General features: G+C 34.4%; 1 protein-coding gene across 6 annotated transcripts in view; it reads left to right on the forward strand.

Moving 5' to 3' along the window:
- EVI5 (ecotropic viral integration site 5) overlaps nucleotides 1-19,013 on the forward strand; it is a 195,096-nt gene that overhangs the window by 135,586 nt on the left and 40,497 nt on the right. The gene's annotated exons all lie outside the window — the stretch shown is intronic.

The raw sequence follows: 19,013 nt of genomic DNA on the forward strand, positions 1-19,013 counted from the left end.
CTTCACAACTCCTTTCATCTTGCAAAAATGAAAGTCTGCTTCTTGAGTATCACCTCATGCCCATCTTCCCGAACCACTGGAAACCACCATTCCACTTTTTATCTCTGAATTAGACTACTTCTAGTTACCTCATATAAGTAAAATGATATGGTATTTGTCTTTTTTTTAAAGATTTATTTATTCATTTTAAAGAAAGAGAGTGCACAAGGAGTGGGGAGGGGCAGAGGGAGAGAGAGAGAGGGGAAGCTGACTCCCCTGACCCACCAACCAACCACGGGGCTCAGTCCCAGGACCCTGAGATCATGACCTGAGCCAGGATCAAGAGTTGGCCCCCTGATTGAGCCACCCAGGTGCCCTAGTATTTGTCTTTTTACGACTGGCTCTTTTCACTTAGCGTAATGTCATCAAGGTTTACCCATGTTGTAATATGTGAAAAAATTTCCTTCCTTTTTGACTAATATTCCATATTATATATATATACACCACTTTTGGTTAATTTATCCATAGGTAAATACTTCGGCTGCTTCCGCATTTTGGCTATTGTGAATAATGCTGCTCTGAACATAGTTATGCAAATCTCTTTGAATCCCTGCTTTCATTTCTTTGGGATTTACCCAGAAGTGGGATTGATAGATCATGTGGTAATTCTGTGTTTAATTATTTGAGGAGTTGCTGTACTATTTTTCACAGCAGCTGCACCATTTTACATTCTTGCTAGCCAATACACAGAGCTTTTATTTCTCCACATCCTCACCAACAATTGTTAATTTCCTGGGGTTTTTTGATTGTTGATTGTTTTTCTATAGTAGTCATCCTAATCAGTGTGAAGTGGTAGCTCATTTGGGTTTTGATTAGCATTTCACTAATGGTTAGTGATGTTGACCATCTTTTCATTTGCTTACTTGCTGTTTGTATGTCTTCTTTAAAGAAATGTCTATGTGACTTCTTTGCTTAGTTTTTAATCAGGTTGTTGTTGAGTTGTAGAAGCTCCTTATATATTCTTGGTGTCAGTCCCTTATCAGATAGATAGTTGGCAAATAGTTTTTTTCCTTTTGGCGGGTTGCCTTTTTGTTTTTGTTTTGTTTTTTGATGCATGAAAGGTTTATTTTGTTTGTATTATTTAAATTCAATTTGTTAGCATATAGTAAAACACCCAGTGCTCATCCCATCAAGTGCTCTCATTGATGCATGAAAGTTTTTATTTTTGTTGAAGTCCAACTCTTTTCCTTTTGTTGCCTCTACTCTAAGTCCATTTTTGAGTGATAGTTTACCATATTTGTACATTGCCAAAGCAATTTTCAAAAAATTCAAAATTAACCATTTTGTTGTTATATATCCTATTTCTTATTGTACAACATAAAGTAGTAAATTTGGGGGCAGCCCGAGTGGCTCAGCAGTTTAGCACCGCCTTCAGCCCAGGGTGTGATCCTGGAGACCCACGATTGAGTCCAATGTCGGGCTCCCTGCATAGAGCCTGCTTTTCCCTCTGCCTGTGTCTCTGCCCCTCTCTCCCTCTCTCTCTTATGAATAAATAAATAAGTAAAATCTTTAATAAAGTAGTAAATTTCTAATATAGGAAAAACATTATGTTTGAAATCTTATTTCTTTCAAAATGTCTCATATTCTATTCCAAGCCATAATACAGTTTTTGTTGCAACATCTAGAATTTTCTTCCCACTTGAAATATCCTTTGAATTAAGTTTCAATTTAAAATTTGGTTCATTTCTAAGACTGATATATATTATAGCCTCATCTTTTGATCTGGGTCAAAAGTAATCATAACATACTGTGATTTGTGTAAGTTTATAAAAAATATAGCCTTTATGTTCTTTTTGTAATATTTCCTGTAAAGTAGCACATATTCAGAAAAACTTCAGATAGGTAGGTATTGCTACATGATATACTTGTAATCAGCAATTATATCATGCTATCATATGCAATTCTAGTTTAAGCCTGTAGTTTTCTGATATCAAGAAAACTATAGGGGTGCCTGGGTGGCTCAGTCTCTTAAGCATCTGCCTTCTGCTCAGGTCATGATCCCAGGGTACTGAGATTGAGTCCCCCATCGGGCTCCTTGCTCAACGAGAAGTCTGTTTGTCCCTCTCCCTCTGTGCGCGTGCTCTCTCTCAAATAAATAAATCTTTTAAAAAATTATAAGATATTCTTAAAATTCTGTACATCTTAGTCACAAACAGTAAGATTTATATCACTGTTTTATTTATTCTGAAATAGTTATTAAAGAGAAGAGCCTGATACGCTGCATGTTTTGTTTAAAACGAAATATAACATGTTCCATCATTTCTGAAAATAGAAAATGCATGGAATTTTTACTGTCAGGAATATATTGGCATAAAATGGCTCTTGATTAAATAATCACTGGAATCCTTATTGCTATTCATTGGAGTTTTTTGGGTATTTATCCTGCTTGAGTTTATCTCATTTGTCATTGCTGAGTAGTCATGCTCTTTATGTTCTCTCCTCCCATGGCTTTCCGTTCACCACTCACTTTTGCCTCTCTTCTTCCTTATTGTTTTCAGTCTTATCATTTCTGATTGTATTCCCCTGAGAATCCAAGTTCTTGGCTTTTTAAAAGCTGAATTTAAATGAAGGGTCTCAGTTACATGGCTTAGGAGCCATCTGTACAACAACAAATCCTTATGTAACTCCAACCCCTAGCATGTTTCCCCCAAACAATAGTTTTAAAATCTTTTTAAATTATTTTAAAAATTATTAGCACAATATACCAAGAAGTTCATAATAAAAGGCTACATTATAATATGGGTAAACATATTACCCATATAATCACTGCTCAGGTCAAGATACAGAATATTTCCTGTGCCCCAGAAGTCTACCCAATCACACCTCACTCCTTTATCCTAAGTTTTGTGATAATCATTCCTTTACTTTTCCTTAGAATTGTGTTATCTTTGTATGCCTCTCTGATCTGTACAGTTTAGTTTTCCCTGTTTCTGATAGTTTATTTAAAGATTTTATTTATTTATTCATGAGAGACACAGAGAGAGAGAGAGAGGGAGAGAGGAGCAGAGACACAGGCAGAGGGAGAAGCAGGCTCCATGCAGGGAGCCCAATGTGGGACTTGATCCCGGGACTTCAGGATCACACCCTGAGCTGAAGGTAGGCGCTCAACCGCTGAGCCACCCAGGTGTCCCCTGTTTCTGATCTTGAATGGAGTATTCTTAAATATTTTTTGGCTCTCCTTTATTCAACATTACTTTAGTAAGAGTAAGCATTTTTATTGTATATGGTCCATTTTATGAATACATCACAATGTATCTATCCACTCTAATATTATCAATCATTTGGGATTTTCCAGTTTAGGACTATTTTGAACAGTGCTGTATTTATGAGCAATCTTATGCACTATACTGACCACATGTATATATTTCTCTAGTATGGAATGGTTGTATCACAGAGCATGCAAATCTTCAACTTTATTTTCTAAAGTGCTTGTACCAGTTTAAAGTCCCAGGAACAGAATATGAAAGTTCTTGCTTGTTCCATATTCTCCTCAACACTTGGTGGTGTCAGATGTTTTAACTTGTGCCTTTCTGGTGGGTATGCAGTGATATTTCATTGTGGTTTTAATTTCCATTTACCTGATTACTAATGAGGCTGGCCATTTTGATTTCTTCTTTTGTAAAGGCCTGCTGAAGTCTTTTTGTATATATATTTTCTATTAAGTTTCTGTCTTTATCTTTGGATATATAGTTCTTTATTTATTGATGTTATGTTTTGCAAATATCTATTTCTACTCTTGTCTTTTGTTGTGTTTTTAACATATTGTGTCTTTTGATGAGTAAACCAGTAGTTTTAATGGACAATAGACCACTCCACCTAGAAGTTGCACAGGCATGTCAAATTCAACATGTCTAAAATTATATGTGTTCCAGGGTGCCAGGATGGCTCAGTTGGTTAAACATCTGTCTTCAGCTCAGGTCATAATGTCAGGATTCTGGGATCGAACCCCATGTCAGGCTCTCTGCTTAGCAGGGAGTCTGCTTCTCTATCTCTGTGTGCTTCTCCTCCTGCTTGTGTGTGTGCGTGCACTCTTCTCTCTCTGTCTGTCAAAAAAAGAAACAGACTTTAAAATTATATATGTTCCTATTTTATCCAAAATTTTTTTCTTTTTTTATCTTTAGTCTTGATTAGTGATGGCATCTCTTACCGAATTGTTCAGCCTAGTAGGAGCTTCACTTATGCCTTTCTTAACGCTGTGTATCAAAGCTATATAGAGAGAATATGTAAACTTTTAACTTTAGTGGATAATATCAAATTATTTTACAAAGTGTTTGTGTTAGTGAACATTACCAACATTTTACCTGCTCACCTATTTTTGTAGTTTTGCTTTCAGATAATTGTTAATAATTCATACAGACTTGCCCACTCTTCATTTCCTCCAAAAGAGAAAAGTCCTGAGTAAATCTAAAACTAAACCAAAGATAATTTTAATTTCATAAACTTTTCTGTTAATCTCTCTTAGCCTTTCTATTCCCCTAGCCATTCCCTGAATTCTTCAGCCTTACCTAAACTATTATAGTAACTTCCTAGTCAGTTCTCTCTTCTTTAGCCTCAGCAATTCCACAGAGCTATCAGAATTTATTTCTGAAAAATAAAAACTTTTATTGACTGCCTTTTACCTAGCAAATGATATCAAAATTCCTGAGCATAAAATGCTTACCTTTTCATTGTTGCCCAGACCTGCATGTCCTGTCTCATCTCTCAGCATTATCTCCCCATCCTCACTCCCTACCCCTTACACACACACATGCACACACACGCGCGCACACAAAATTTTTACATTCTTTCATAATTCTGTATCATTCTGTGAGCTACTATGTCTTCCTAAATTGCTGTTTCTCTATACCCTCATTCTTCTGCTTTTAAGGTGTTTCTTCTGAGTTCTTTTGCTATTAATACGTTTAGTAAATGTGTTTTCAGTAAACCTCTTGATGATCCAACTATCATTCATTTATTTGCTTATTACAGGCAGATCCATAATAGATTTCTTGCTAAAATCTGAAACTCCTTTTTCAATTATAAGAATAATACATTTTAGGCTATTCTTCGTCATGGAAATGTTTTAGATCATTTTGAAGTTCCACTAGGGGGAGAACTCTGTCAAATATTATGTACTTCATATCTCTTCGGATCAACTCTTCCAATTAATGTGACTCTCATGAATAAAAATTTTTTCCATAAACCAAATTCTCTCAAACTCTTCATTTAATAAATTATCGTATTATATAATCTGTTATTAATATAAGTAGACCTGCTTAAAGTATTTATGAAAATTATACTTTTATAAGTGTCGTATTTAGATGAGGAAGTACATTAGATGAACAAATAGTCATTTTTATAAACACCAGCTTTCAGTGGTAGATACACTTATGAGGCTGAAGTTTTAAGTTTGATTTCAAAGATTCTTCAGCCATCGTGAAATGTTAGATCTGATTTAAAGTTTATAATCCTTCCCTATGTGATTGAGATATCTACATCTGTAATGTACTTAAGATTTTTATAATCTTTCCCCCCTGTCTTTGGAGGAGCTGTTTTATATTAGTGTCTTACAGTGAAGTTAATCTTTTTTTTTAAGTGTAGCAGTTTGCAGATTTTAGCTGTTTTCTTAGACCTGTTTGAGAAAGTTGTTAGCTAGGTTTCCTCCTTCTCAAGCAGAATGCCACTTTACAGATGGATTTTAGTCATCATTCTATTATAATGCTTGTTTGGAGCAGATATACACCTACGAAATTAAGAGGTTAAACTCTAAGTTTTCATTAAATATAAAAATTATGCCATGTATATCATTTTAATCTTTTGATCATTCAAAGTTACCATTTTGAAATTTTAATACTATTTAATCCTTTCATTTCATTCAGATCTCTATGATTTTACTAGATAAGTTCCTTTGGCCAAATTTTCATCCAAAATAATACTACTATTCTAATCACTGTGCTCGTCTGTCATTTCATGTTTCTTCAAAAACAATTATTTCTTTCCATAAAAATATACATTTCTTGTTATTGTTGTTGTTCACATTCCCACCAGAGTGGAAGTGCAGTGAGAGGAATTTTTGGCCTGTCTTACTCAGTTGCTGTATATTCCTCAGTGGCTTGGTATATAATGGCTGGTGCATAACCTTAAGTAGTTAAGTGATCTAAACTACTTGTATTCGATGTTAAATTAATACAATAATTAACTCATCTGCTGTTTCTACAAGTGATTTTTACTGTATGTAGAGTATTCAAATTTTTAAAATTCAGAGATCATTACCGTATTCACACTTGCATCATTTTGCATACATTTTTTAGCATTAGGTCACTGATGAGGATGAAAAAATGAATTCATTTATAAATACATTTATCATCTTACACTCCCAAGAACAACATATGATACTTAGTAGGATGATAAATGAGTCACTGAGCATGGGTCCCTTCTTTGAAAGGTTGTTGAATAGAATTTAAACCTCTGAAAATTCGTGTACATTTATTGTTGGTGTCAATGGCTTCAGTTACATCTGAGGTGATGCGAGTTGTTACCTTTTAAGGAAGAAATTTGTTTTTTTCTTCCTATCTGCACATATACTTTACAAACTGATTTTCTGGTTGAATGTATCTTTGTTTCTTTAAGCAGCCTGCAAAAATAAATATGATAGAACCTTACCAGAATAAAAAACTTTAAGAAATTTAATTATTATTAAGAGCAAGAGGATTTTAAATCCTACGTGATTCTGTGGTCACAACTTTTTGTCTTTCTGTTTTCTTATTAATGCTAGAGACATTTTATTTGTTAAGAATAGATTTTGAAAAAAAAAGTAGATTTTGAAGTCAAATTAATAAGTATCTTATGTTTGACAAGTTGTTTAACCTATTTTTTAATTTACTGATTCAGAACTGAGTATCTGAAAGTTATCTGCTTTACAGTTGTTGGTATTAAATGAGAAAACATTTGTAGGTCATGCAGATTTGGGGAAAGAATTCCCTGCTAAGGTGCTAGTAAGCCCAAAGAGCCTAAGGCCAGTAGCATGTCTGAGAAAAATCCCTGGGTGAAGTAAGAGGGGAAGTAGAAAAGTAAGGTAAATAGGGCAGATTATGTAGGCCTAAGAACTCTGGCTTTCTGTGAGTAAGTTGGAAAGTCATTTGAGCATAGGAATGATCAACTAGAAGACATTTAACCTATTAAAAAATTTTAATTGAACTTGATTCAGAGAAAAAAATGCTTGTAAGAGTAATTCATAGTACTTAGGAGGGAGGAAATAGTGGTTAATAAGTGTTTCCTCCTCTTATAGTGGAATTTTCCACCTTTATTGATCCAAGTGTTATTTATTTGTCCAGGACTTTATATTCACACTAAATAAAACTCACTCTACTTTGCAGATGGTAGAACAAAACACTGAAAAGTTGATTTTTGCTCAGGTAGTTGAAGAAAATAGGTGGGAATTAAAAGCTTTCTGGTATTTAACTCAGAATTGAGTTTGTATTTTGGTTATTATAAAGATAAGCATATTAATTGTCATAGCCATATTAAAAGCTTCTGTGGATCAAGCATAACTGTAAAATGAATGCTGCTTTGTTATAAGTAATGGAAAATTTTAAATTTAAAACAGTGTAGTTCTACTCAAATCCAACTTTTTGTTCTTTCCTGGTACCCAGTAACATTTACCCACTTTCGTTACTTTGCCCAGCAGATAACCTCTAGGGATGCCTCAGATGGGCAATACCCCAGCCACTCTTGACTTAAGAAACACCCACTCAAAATTCTGTTCTGACATAAAATGAGTGAGTTAGGTTTAAATCAGTGTGCCCAGATCAGTATGTAGTCTTGGCAGAGATGGAGAGGAAGTGATAAAATCTTTATCGCTGAACTTTAAAATACGTGTTTTAATAATGTTAAATTACAGTGGCATTACTAAATGATGGAGTTTATCATAAAACTTTGTGATCAGTTTGTGCTTTTCAATATTTCCTGAGCTAATTTGTTAGTAATTTCACAAGTGGTAGTTTATATGCCAGCTCTTGGCTAACTTCTTTTTGGAAGATTGTTTTTTTCCCCTTAAAGTATAATGATTTCCAAAAAAAAAAAAAAAATAAAAAAAAATAAAAAAAAAATGATTTCCGTTTTGAGCAACTTACTTAAATATTAAGGTATTTTTATTAAATGATTTTCTCAAAATTTTGTGCTTAGATTCTTTGGTATGCAACTTTAGTATGCAGTTAAATATAAAGAAATTAAGTACCTAGAGGTTTTTAAGGTATTGTTGTATCTAGAAATGAAAAATATCATTCAAGTACCCAAAACGAGCTCATAGTAGCATTTGAAAAATTAGTGAAGGAGAATTAGACTCTTAAGTACCATAATATCAGCGATCATCTTGGTCTTATTAAAAGTTAGTTTATGTATGCCTAGCAAACACATCTTGATTTCTCATACTGTATTCTAATGAAAGAAACCAAGGCTCCTCAGACAAATAGCTGATTCCAGGACTGGGGCAGGAAACATAGCAAGGACAAAGATGAGCCTAGACACTTTGTGATACTAGTGAAAGGAAGGGCTTCAAACAAAACAAAGCAAATCACTACATTAATAGGAGTGTCTTAAAAGGACAGAAGAGCCAACAGAAAGTGCTCCTAATGGCAAAAGTAGGAAAAAATATTTAAAAGTAGTAGTAGATTTTAACTAACAGTATAAAATACCCATGAGTCCATACTGATATAAATAATGATTAAATAAATTAACAAATGGGAAAGACAAGATAAATCTCTATGCAGAACAATTCCAAATAACTGTTGTAGATATTCTGTTCTTAAGGAGAGGAAGAAGTCCTTTTCCTTAAGTGTAGACTGTGCACAATGACTTCTCTCCAAAGGGGACAGTATGGAAAGAACAGGAGAAAGTGAATAACCTTATAGTGGAGAAATTTTTTGTTGTTAAGATTTTATTTACTTATGAGAAACAGAGAGGGAGAGAGAGAGGCAGAGACACAGGCAGAGGGAGAGGCTGGCTTCGTGGAGGGAGCCCAATGTGGGACTTGATCCCGGGACTCCAGGATCACGCCCTGGGCCGAAGGCAGGCACCAAACCACTGAGCCACCCAGGGATCCCCTATCGTGGAGAAACTTGAAAAATCCCACCTCAAACAGATAATCAAGGTCAACGTCAGTAGTGATTAATCATATTGATAGTATGTACCCTTGATATAGTGTGATAAAAATGGTACTTTTATAGTCTTCCAGTAGCCCTTAAACCCCAATCTTAACACGAGAAGAAATATCTGACAAATTTTGATAGTGGGGCATCCTACAAAATACTTGACCAGCTCTCCTCAGAGTTCATAAAAAACAAGTCCAAGAAACTATCACAGCCAAGAGGAGCCTAAGGAGACATGATAGCAAAATGTAATGTAATATGGTATCCTGCATAGAATCCTAGGACAGAAAAAAGACATTAGCTTAAAAACAAACAAAAAACTAAGAAAATTTGAATAAACTATAGGTTTTGGTTAGTAATAAGGTATCAATATTGGTTTATTAATTGTAACAAATTTACCATACTAATAGAAGATGTTAATAATAGGGGAAATTAAGTGCAGGAGGTATATGGGAACTCTCTGTCTTCTCATTTTTTTCTGTAAATCCAAAACTGTTCTTTAAGAAGTCTATTATAAAATTAGTTTATATAATTTCATGATTTTTAGGAACCTAAGAATCATACAAATTTTAAGTTTTTGTCACAAAATTGATTTGTTTCTAATTAAACTACTATTTTTAAGAAATATAAAAATATTTTTGGACTTTGTGCAAATCCTGATTATTCGTGTGGGCATGTGGTTGGTCCTATAAGAAAGATTACTCTAAAATGTTTATTAGTGTACATGTTTCTTTTCTCAAATGGAATTAAATCAGTTTAGCATTAAAACATTTTTAGATTTATTTTCTCCCTTCCATACTTTTCAAATTACCGTATTATTTTCTTTAAATATTTATATGTACTTTTTTTTCTAGTTACTAAACCATAAAAAATATTCAAACCTTTTTGTCTGTGACTTTAGATTACAGGAAACTGTTTCAGAAACTTAGGATGGTACATGATATGAGTATGATTTGTTTTTAGATGTTTCAAATGAGTCACCTTGAAGTCACAGAAAGGCTACCATTTACCACATTTACTATTATGATTAATTTTCTTGAGGCAAAGTACAAATCAGTAATAACTTACTAAAGCTTAGTGGTTGCTATTGATGTTTCAGTAAGGTTATATTGATTAATCACAGTGATTACTTATCAACTGTCAGGGATTTACTCAAATCATTGGGTTTTCTTCTACTATGGTAACTTCATATGCAGTTATAATTTGCTTAATACATTTTGCTTTAATATATGCATTGAAAATATCAAATTAGGACTTAAAAATTGTCCCCCTGCTGCAAGTTAATATGGTTGCCTCTGTGACCGTTGAGCATAGTTTCATAATATAGCCTTAAAAAAAAGTATTATTTAACCTTAAAAACAGTCAAGATACTGCCTTCTTAATGGAGTCTGAAATAGTTTAACTTTTACAAAGGAGAGAGAGAACTTGGATATATCTTTAGCATAGCCTCCATTTGTGTTACATTTTTCATATGTGAGTGTAATTTAAAATATTTTTAAAATGTAAGCTTTACACTTGCATTTGAGACTAAGCAACCTGCATTGTGTCATGACCCTTCTAATACCACAAACTTTCTGTAATACTACTCCCAGTGAAAAACCCACATCCTATGTATAACCTTAGATTTATTTTGAAATCTCTATGAAGAGAGCATAGAGAGATTACTAATTGTTTCTGTTATTTCCTTTAAGGGTGTGATGTCTATTTGTAAACCATGTTTTAATATGTGAGGCTTAAAATGTTGAAGTATATTTAAGTACTGATTTCCTATTCTAAAGTTATAAAAATGTAATAACTAATTATAAGTTTAAGTTGAGAATTGGGTGGTATATTAGACATATGTAGAACATTCAAGAAAGGAGAAAGCAATAGTACTTCCAGTAGCCAATACTTCTGATACCACTGGCCAGGAGAATACTAGTAAGCAAATGCAAATTTAATGATAAGCCTCTGTTTTTGTTTTATTGTTCTTGTTTGTATTATTTCCTTCCATTATAGGCTTATTTTGTGTTCTTTATGTAACTTCTTAAGATGGATGCCTAAATCCAACATCATTTTTATTATTTAAAAACACTGGTAACTACTCATCAATAGAATTATTAAACTGCAGTAAATCCATAGTTGGAATAGTCTCTGTCTTTAAGAAGAAAGATTTGCAAGACATATTAAATAAGAAAAACAAATTATAGACAGAATGTAGATCATTCCATGTGTGTGTTTTTACAAGTGTATGTGTGTGTATTACTTGTTTTACACATATTTAAATGCGTTAGAGTGTCTCCTGTGAGATTTATCAAAACTGTTGACAGTGTTCCCTCTGGGGAGAGTAGAGGGCTTGGTGCAAGGAGTAAGGGGCAGGAATTCACTTTTTAGACTTTATGAACTTATATTATTATATTGTAATTTTTAAATGAATATACATTTAAATAACTTCTAAGGTAATCATTGCTAGAATGGAAATAAGAATTAGAACTTCTAAATAATCAAAGGAAAATAGCAACAAAGAAAATTTGGTCCACCTGACAAAAGTGCCACACTCATTCTGTGGCTTTGAGGTCCCTGAGTTTTCTGGTTCTTGCCTATTTCTCTGACTACATCATAAATTACACTCCCTTCACATGTTATGCTCTAGCAACACCATCCTTCTTTTCCTTTCTTGGACCAAGGTTATTCATTCCTAAAAGGCTTTTGCTCTTGCTCTACCCTACATTTGGAACACCTGAGCTTCCCCTGGTAGTTCCTTTGCATCATTTTTATCTCAACTTAGAAGCCACCCATTCATAGAGATTTTCCCTGACCACTTTTGTAAAATTGGCCCCTCACACTGTTACTCTCTATTTCATCATCATTTTTTATGTTATTTATGACTACTATCAGAGTCTTTAATTATCTTCACCTTAAGAATTAATTTATTCCAACATATAATATATTAGAACCTTGTTTGAATAAGATAAACATATGGCCAGCATATAACAGGTACTCAAAAATAATTGCAGGATGAATTTTAAGGGGTAGAAAACAGCCATGTTTAAAGGAGTTTGATATTCTATGCCATAAGAGGTAGTAGCATGTTCTAAGGACTGTATATGTAAAGATTTGTTTACTTAAAATGGTGCCTCAGAAATAGATTGAAATTGATCCTATATTTTCCTATCCAGCCATGTTATCTAACAAAACAGTAAATAATAGGGTTGTTGTTTTTTTCATTTTGTTTTGTTTTTGTTTTTGTTTTTTTTAAGGCAAATACTTTTCTACTAAAAGCAGCCTGAGAGGGAAAGGAGCATAGGATAGTATAATAAACTTTAAACATGACAGCTAAGAAAGAAATAGACTAGTCTAGAGCAAAGAGGTCTACCAGGGCTTGGCTTCTAACCTCAACTGTCTCCCTCTCCTATTCTACTCACTGAGCTATATAGGTAAGTCAGCAAGTCCCCAGAGCATTCATTCATATGCCAAATGTGGAGAGAAAGAAAATGAATATATAATTTTCTGACTGAGGAATTACAAAAATTTCTAGAAGGGACAACCCAGTCAAAGAGTAAAAAGTAAACATATGAATTTTAACTGAAGTGAAGATCTTAGGGACAACACACTGAATTTGGAAAACTACTTGGGTTTTTTGTTTTGTTTTTTTAAATATTTATTTATTCATGAGAAACACAGAGGGAGAGAGAGGCAGAGACACAAGTAGAGGGAGAAGCAGGTTCCATGTAGGGAGCCCGATGTGAGACTCGATCCCAGGACTCTGGGGTCATACTCTGAGCCAAAAGCAGATGCTCAATTGCTGAGCCACCCAGGCATCCCTTGGAGAACTATTTGAACCCTAAACCCAGGTTTTGACTTATATCCCTCCAGTTAGGGAATACAGATATTTAGCAAAATCTCAGAAGAATAAGCAGAGCCCTTGTTTAGCCAGGTTCTTTCCTTCCCTATGCTATCCCCTCAGGCTATAGAAAAGTCAAACTTGAGCTTGGAGAGCAAAGAAAATAGATTTTATATATGGTGAAAGAGTTAATAAGTAACACGTATTCTTAAAGCATTAGGAATATCTGGACAGTCACCTAGCCATGATGCAAAGAAATGACATGACAGCTTGGTTTATATTGTTATAGTGGAGAAAGAGAAACAAATACCATTCAAAAGGATCCCAACGAAGAAGAAAGGTAATTCAAGGATAAGAGAGGAATTACAGTTGCTTCCCACTATAAAATAAACATGAATATAGGGATACCTGGGTGGCTCAGCAGTTAAGCATCTGCCTTCAGCTCAGGGCATGATCCTGGAGTCCCAGGATCAAGTCCCACATCGGCCTCTGCATGGAGCCTGCTTCTCCTCCCTCTGCCTATGTCTCTGCCTCTCTCTGTGTGTCTCTTGTGAATAAATAAATAAATAAAATCTTTAAAAAGAAAACCGAATTCAATAACATAAATCAAAATATGAAATGACTTTTTAAAACTGAGATAAGGGGAACACCTCGGTGGCTCAGCAGTTGAGTGCCTGCCTTTGGCCCAGGCCATGATCCTAGAGTCCTGGGATCGAACCCCACATCGGGCTCCCTGCAGGGAGCCTGCTTCTCTCTGTGCCTGTGTCTCTACCTCTCTCTGTGTGTCTCTCAGGAATAATAAATAAAATGTTTAAAAAAAATAAAACTGAGATAAGAAGTGAGATTGTACTGCTAAGGAAACAAAACCCAATAAATACATCGTTGCAGAAACAACAAAAGAATAGTCTATTCCATAAGCAATGCTGAAAAGTAGAATATTGGCATAGAAGAAAAGCTTAAGGTAATCATAGTGAATGCAGAGATTAAGAATGTAAAACAAGTATTAGCAAGTATGGTGAAAGGTAGATTATCTAACACTAAGGATAACTGGTGTCCCACAACAAATGGAAAGAAGATATATTCAAAAATATGAAGAATTCCACATGTGAGTAAAATTGTGGTACTTGTCTTTGCCTGACTGACTTATTTCACTTAGCATTACATTCTTTAGATCCATTGTGTCATTGTAAACGGCAAGATATCATTGTTTTTTATGACTAATATTCTATTGGGTATAAATACCATATGATTTCTCTCTTGTAGAATTTCAGAAGCAGGGACACCTGGCTGGCTCAGTCAGAAGAGTGTGCAACTCTTGTTCTTGGGGCTGTAGATTCAAGCCCCACATAAATGTGTTTCTGTCAATTTCATCTTCATATTTTTTCCTTTGAATTATTTAAGATAACTGTGTATAATTTTACAGAAACAATTATTTCTCTTTTTTAAAAAACCTGGCTGTACATTTTCCAGGATGGTAACATTGATCATAAAATTGTTTTTTTCTACTATTTTTTTCCCTCAGGCCTTTAAATTCCTCTATATAACACATGAACTCCAAATCATAAGCTAAAGGTGATGAATGTTTGATGGAGGAACATATGCAGGGAGAAAAAAATGGCTCAATAACTGTATTATTCACAGCCAAGCCAAACCATCTCGTTGAAATTGTTGAGAGGGAACAATTTATAGTATGAGTTATTAATCTCAAATGTATAAAATATTATTGGTAATATCTTTATGTAGGCTATCTTTAATTTTATACCTTGTTCTCCCTTGACTTCATATGAGAAGGAATTACTGAATTGATAAGTAATTCTAATTTGGTTTTTCATACTGGCCTTCTCCTCTACTTGATAAAAATGGCTGGGTCCCTATCAAATTCCAATACCTTAATAATCTAATAAGTTGATAATACTTCTTGTTGGCAAAATCGGTTCTTTATGTATCCTTCAAACAAATGAGAAAAGAAATATGCAGCCAAGAATACTTTATCCAACAAGACTGTCATTCAGAGAAAGAGAGTTTCCCCGACAAAAACTAAAGGAGTTCATGACCACTAAACTAGCCCTGCAAGAAATATTAAAAAGGACTTTTGAGGAGGGTGAGGGAGACCAAAAGCAATAAAGACTAGAAAGGAACAGAGAACATCACCAGAAACACCAGCTTTATAGCGGCACTAAATTTGTATCTATTAATAATTATTCTGAATACAAGGAAATATTACTCAGCCATCAAGAATAATGAAATCTTGCCATTTGCAACAACATGAATGAAGCTAAAGTGTATTATGCTAAGTGAAATAAGTCAGAAAAAGATATAATACCATATGATTTCACTCAACTGTATAATTTGAGAAAATAAATGAACATATGAGAAGGAAAAAAGGGGGAAGCAAACCCCGAGACTCTTAATGATAGAGAACAAACAGGGTTGATGGAAGGAGGTGGATGGGGGATGGGCTAAATGAGTGTTGGGTATTAGGGAGAGCACTTGTTATGATGAGCACAGGTTATTATATGTAAGTGATAAAGCACTAAATTCTACTCCTGAAGCCAATATTGCACTATATGTTAATTAACTGAAATTTAAATAAAAATTTGGGGAGAAAATGAGAGAAGAGCATGTTTTATCAATGAATATATAGGAAGCTGTCTGATAATGTGATGCTAAGGAAGACATATGACAGACTTTGACAGCTAAGGATTGTACTCCCCAGCTTTGGCTTACTATCACTCTTTATGGGATGTCCAGGAAAAGATAAATGAATCAAACAGAAAATTATCGATACCATTTTTAGAAACAATTCTAACACATATCCTGCTGTGGTTTATCTCACAAACATGGAAGGAGTGAAACCTGATTTCTGCCCCTGGCTTTTTCCTAACTAGCCATGTGATCCTTGGTAAATCAGTTAGCCACCGAGTCTCTTTAGTCCTCTAGTGCTGTTGGATCTAGGCCATGCTTAGGTCAAGCCACCTATGAAGATATGCACAGGTATGGGGGCCATGCCAAAAGAGAGGGTGGCTTATTAATTTATCAGTCTGGAAAAATCCTGCTAAGAGAAAAACGTGGTAATATGAGTGTAGTCTAAAATAATAGGTCTAGAGTATAATAGTCTTCAAGCTGACAGAAGAGGATCTCAAGAAATAACAGTGCTGAGTAGTAGAATGACAAGATGAAGTGATGCTTGCTTAGTTTTGGAAAGGCTTTTGGAAACTAATTCTTCAAAAGTCTCAGTATCCCAAGACAGCACTCCCAAAGGACTTGTCAGGTCTTCACTCAGCCTAGCATGACAGTGTTTATCATTAGTAAACAAGATATCATATATCCTTTCCTCATAGGTGAAAGAGCAAGACAAAAGCTGCTTTATACTTCACAAGAGCACCTATTTGGTGTTTAACTTTGTAGTATTAAAAGCAAAAACAAAATACAAAGCCAAGAAACAAAAGCAGAGATGAATCTTTCACTGAGTGATAAACCTTTGTGAATGGAATATGAGGATATTAAAGTATGACAGTTCCAGCCATCCAGAAGATAAATCACATTTTTTTCAGCTACAGAGTTTTCCAGCTGTGAGCACTGTTACACTGAATAAAGTGAAGCTTAATAAGTGGCTGTTTGATGCTTTCCTTTTATGACAAATCCTTTCTTCTTTAGTGATTTCTTTGTGACTAGCCCTGTGCTTTTCCCAGAATTTAAAGTCATCTACTGATGACAGAATAATTTTGCAGAGACAGAAAGGCTAAAGGCTTTTGTGTGGGTTTAAAGTGATGTGACATATGGAGAGAGTTCTTTGGATCTCCTAAGGGATTGAAGAGTTAAACATGTAGGTTAGTCTCTTAAGGAAATAAATAAATAAATAAATAAATAACCGATATTTATTATGTTTCTCATTTTTATCAAATATATATAAATAAGTAAATATTTACCACTATAATATATAAAATGCTGTCTTCTTATGCTGTTTCTATATATTTTCTTAGTCTTTGGCTTCACATATTTAAGTTTTTGTGCTCCTGTCTTCTATGCTTCCTCCCTTAACCAACAATTAAATATACACTATATTAGTTTTATCCTGCTGCCTATTTGGTTGAAAAAAGGATTAAAAACAGTACTATACTTGGAGTTTTGTTGGAATGGGAAACTTTCAGCTTGCATAATATAGTCTCTAGACTTGGACTCTTAAAATATTGACAAAGTCATGACAAAGCAGAGGAACTATTATAGATTTAAAGAGGGTAAAGAGATATAATAACCAAATTTAACCATAAACCTTGGTTTAATTCTGGACAGTAATAATCCATTTGGGGCCCTTTTAAGGGAATTTGAATAGGAGCTACATATTCAGTGATACTGTGGAATTAAACTGTTACTTTAACTGTGATAATGGCATTTAGTTATGTGGGACAGTTCCTTATTCTTAGAAAATGCATGCTAAAATATATAGTAGTGAGATGTCGTATCTCCAATTTATATTCAAATGGTTCAGAAGATATCTCTACATTTAGAAAGAAAGAATGAAAGCCAATGTGGCAAAATAGTAATTGGTAAATATAGCTAAAGAGTATATGGGTATTGTACTATTTCAGCTCCTCTTGTAGTTTAGAAAATTTTGAAAACTGAACAGCTAAAAGAAAAATTCACAGGATATAAATAATAGACTAGGTGCTTTTACGTGTTGTTTTCTACTACCTCATCTATGCATCTAGTACATTAACTGGGTATTAACTGGTTAAATTCTCTAAGAAAACCCAAAAACTTCTAAGCAAACTATCTGGTTGCACAGAGTATTAAAAAGCCTATGGCTTGAAACACAGCTTTTAAAATCTGCTATCTTCCTGTCTCTAAGGAAGTGTCCTTCCTGTGGCAAGATAGGGTAAGTTATAACCAGCATTAAAAACATAGATAAAGAAACAAGCACGAATGGACTCTTAGACATGCCTATTACAATTTCGCTTAAAAATTGAGGCTTTGTGAGTTTATACAAACCTGAGACCCTGCCTCCTCTTCTCTCACCTCCACAATATTTTTTAATATTATTAAAACCCCATTTTTTCTTCCAAACACTTAATCAAAGCAAGTTAACATTGTATTCACCTCAGTTTTGCTACAGTGTAACACACAAAAAATATACTGCTTATTAGATCTATAGAGAAAACGTTTCACATTTCTAGCTCAGTGCCCTAGCATGTTTTAATTGTTCAACTTTTTAAAGAGCATGTTGGAATACAGTAGATGTAGGTGACGAAATCTCTGATTAGGATGTACAGTTTCTGGGACACCTGGGTGGCACAGCAGTTAAGCGTCTTCCTTTGACTTAGGGCGTGATCCCGAGTCTGGGGATCCAGCCCCACATAGGGCTCCCTATGGGGAGCCTGCTTCTCCCTCTGCCTCTGCCTCTGTCTCAGCCTTTCTCTCTCTCTGTCTCTCATGAATAAATAAAAATCTTTTTTTAAAAAGTCCACTTTCTACTGTAACTGTATACACATTGCACAAATACATAATCATTTTTTTCCTGTAGACTATTGCATTTACTGATTTTCCAATCAATCGTAATGAATATGTGACACATCTTGGGCACATTCCATCTCTACCTCATCTTTTCCTGGATTGCAGCTCCCAGTGGTTGTAGGGATAAAACAGATGAATGTATATACCTAAAGTCATTAAAACAGTCCAAGTAGTGAAACACCAGAATCAATGCTCTTAGGAAAATGCTCCTTTACACACATTTATGGTTATATTAACATAGTTTTCGACTGTATCAACCTGTTACCTGATAAAAAGTTTAACTGATTGGATCCCTTATTTATTGGCATATCCCCTCACAGATATTGATATTTTTAAGTTTTTTTTCTTGATTTTATTTATTCACAAGAGACACACAGAGATAGGCAGAGGGAAAAACAGGCTCCCCACAGGGAGTCCAATATGGGACTCCATCACTGGGACCCCAGGATCACGACCTGAGCCAAAGGCAGATGCTCAACCACTGAGCCACCCAGGTGCCCCAATACTTTTAAGCT

This window comes from Vulpes lagopus, chromosome 3 (assembly GCF_018345385.1).
Source record: "Vulpes lagopus strain Blue_001 chromosome 3, ASM1834538v1, whole genome shotgun sequence".
NCBI classification, from domain to species: Eukaryota; Metazoa; Chordata; class Mammalia; order Carnivora; family Canidae; genus Vulpes; species Vulpes lagopus.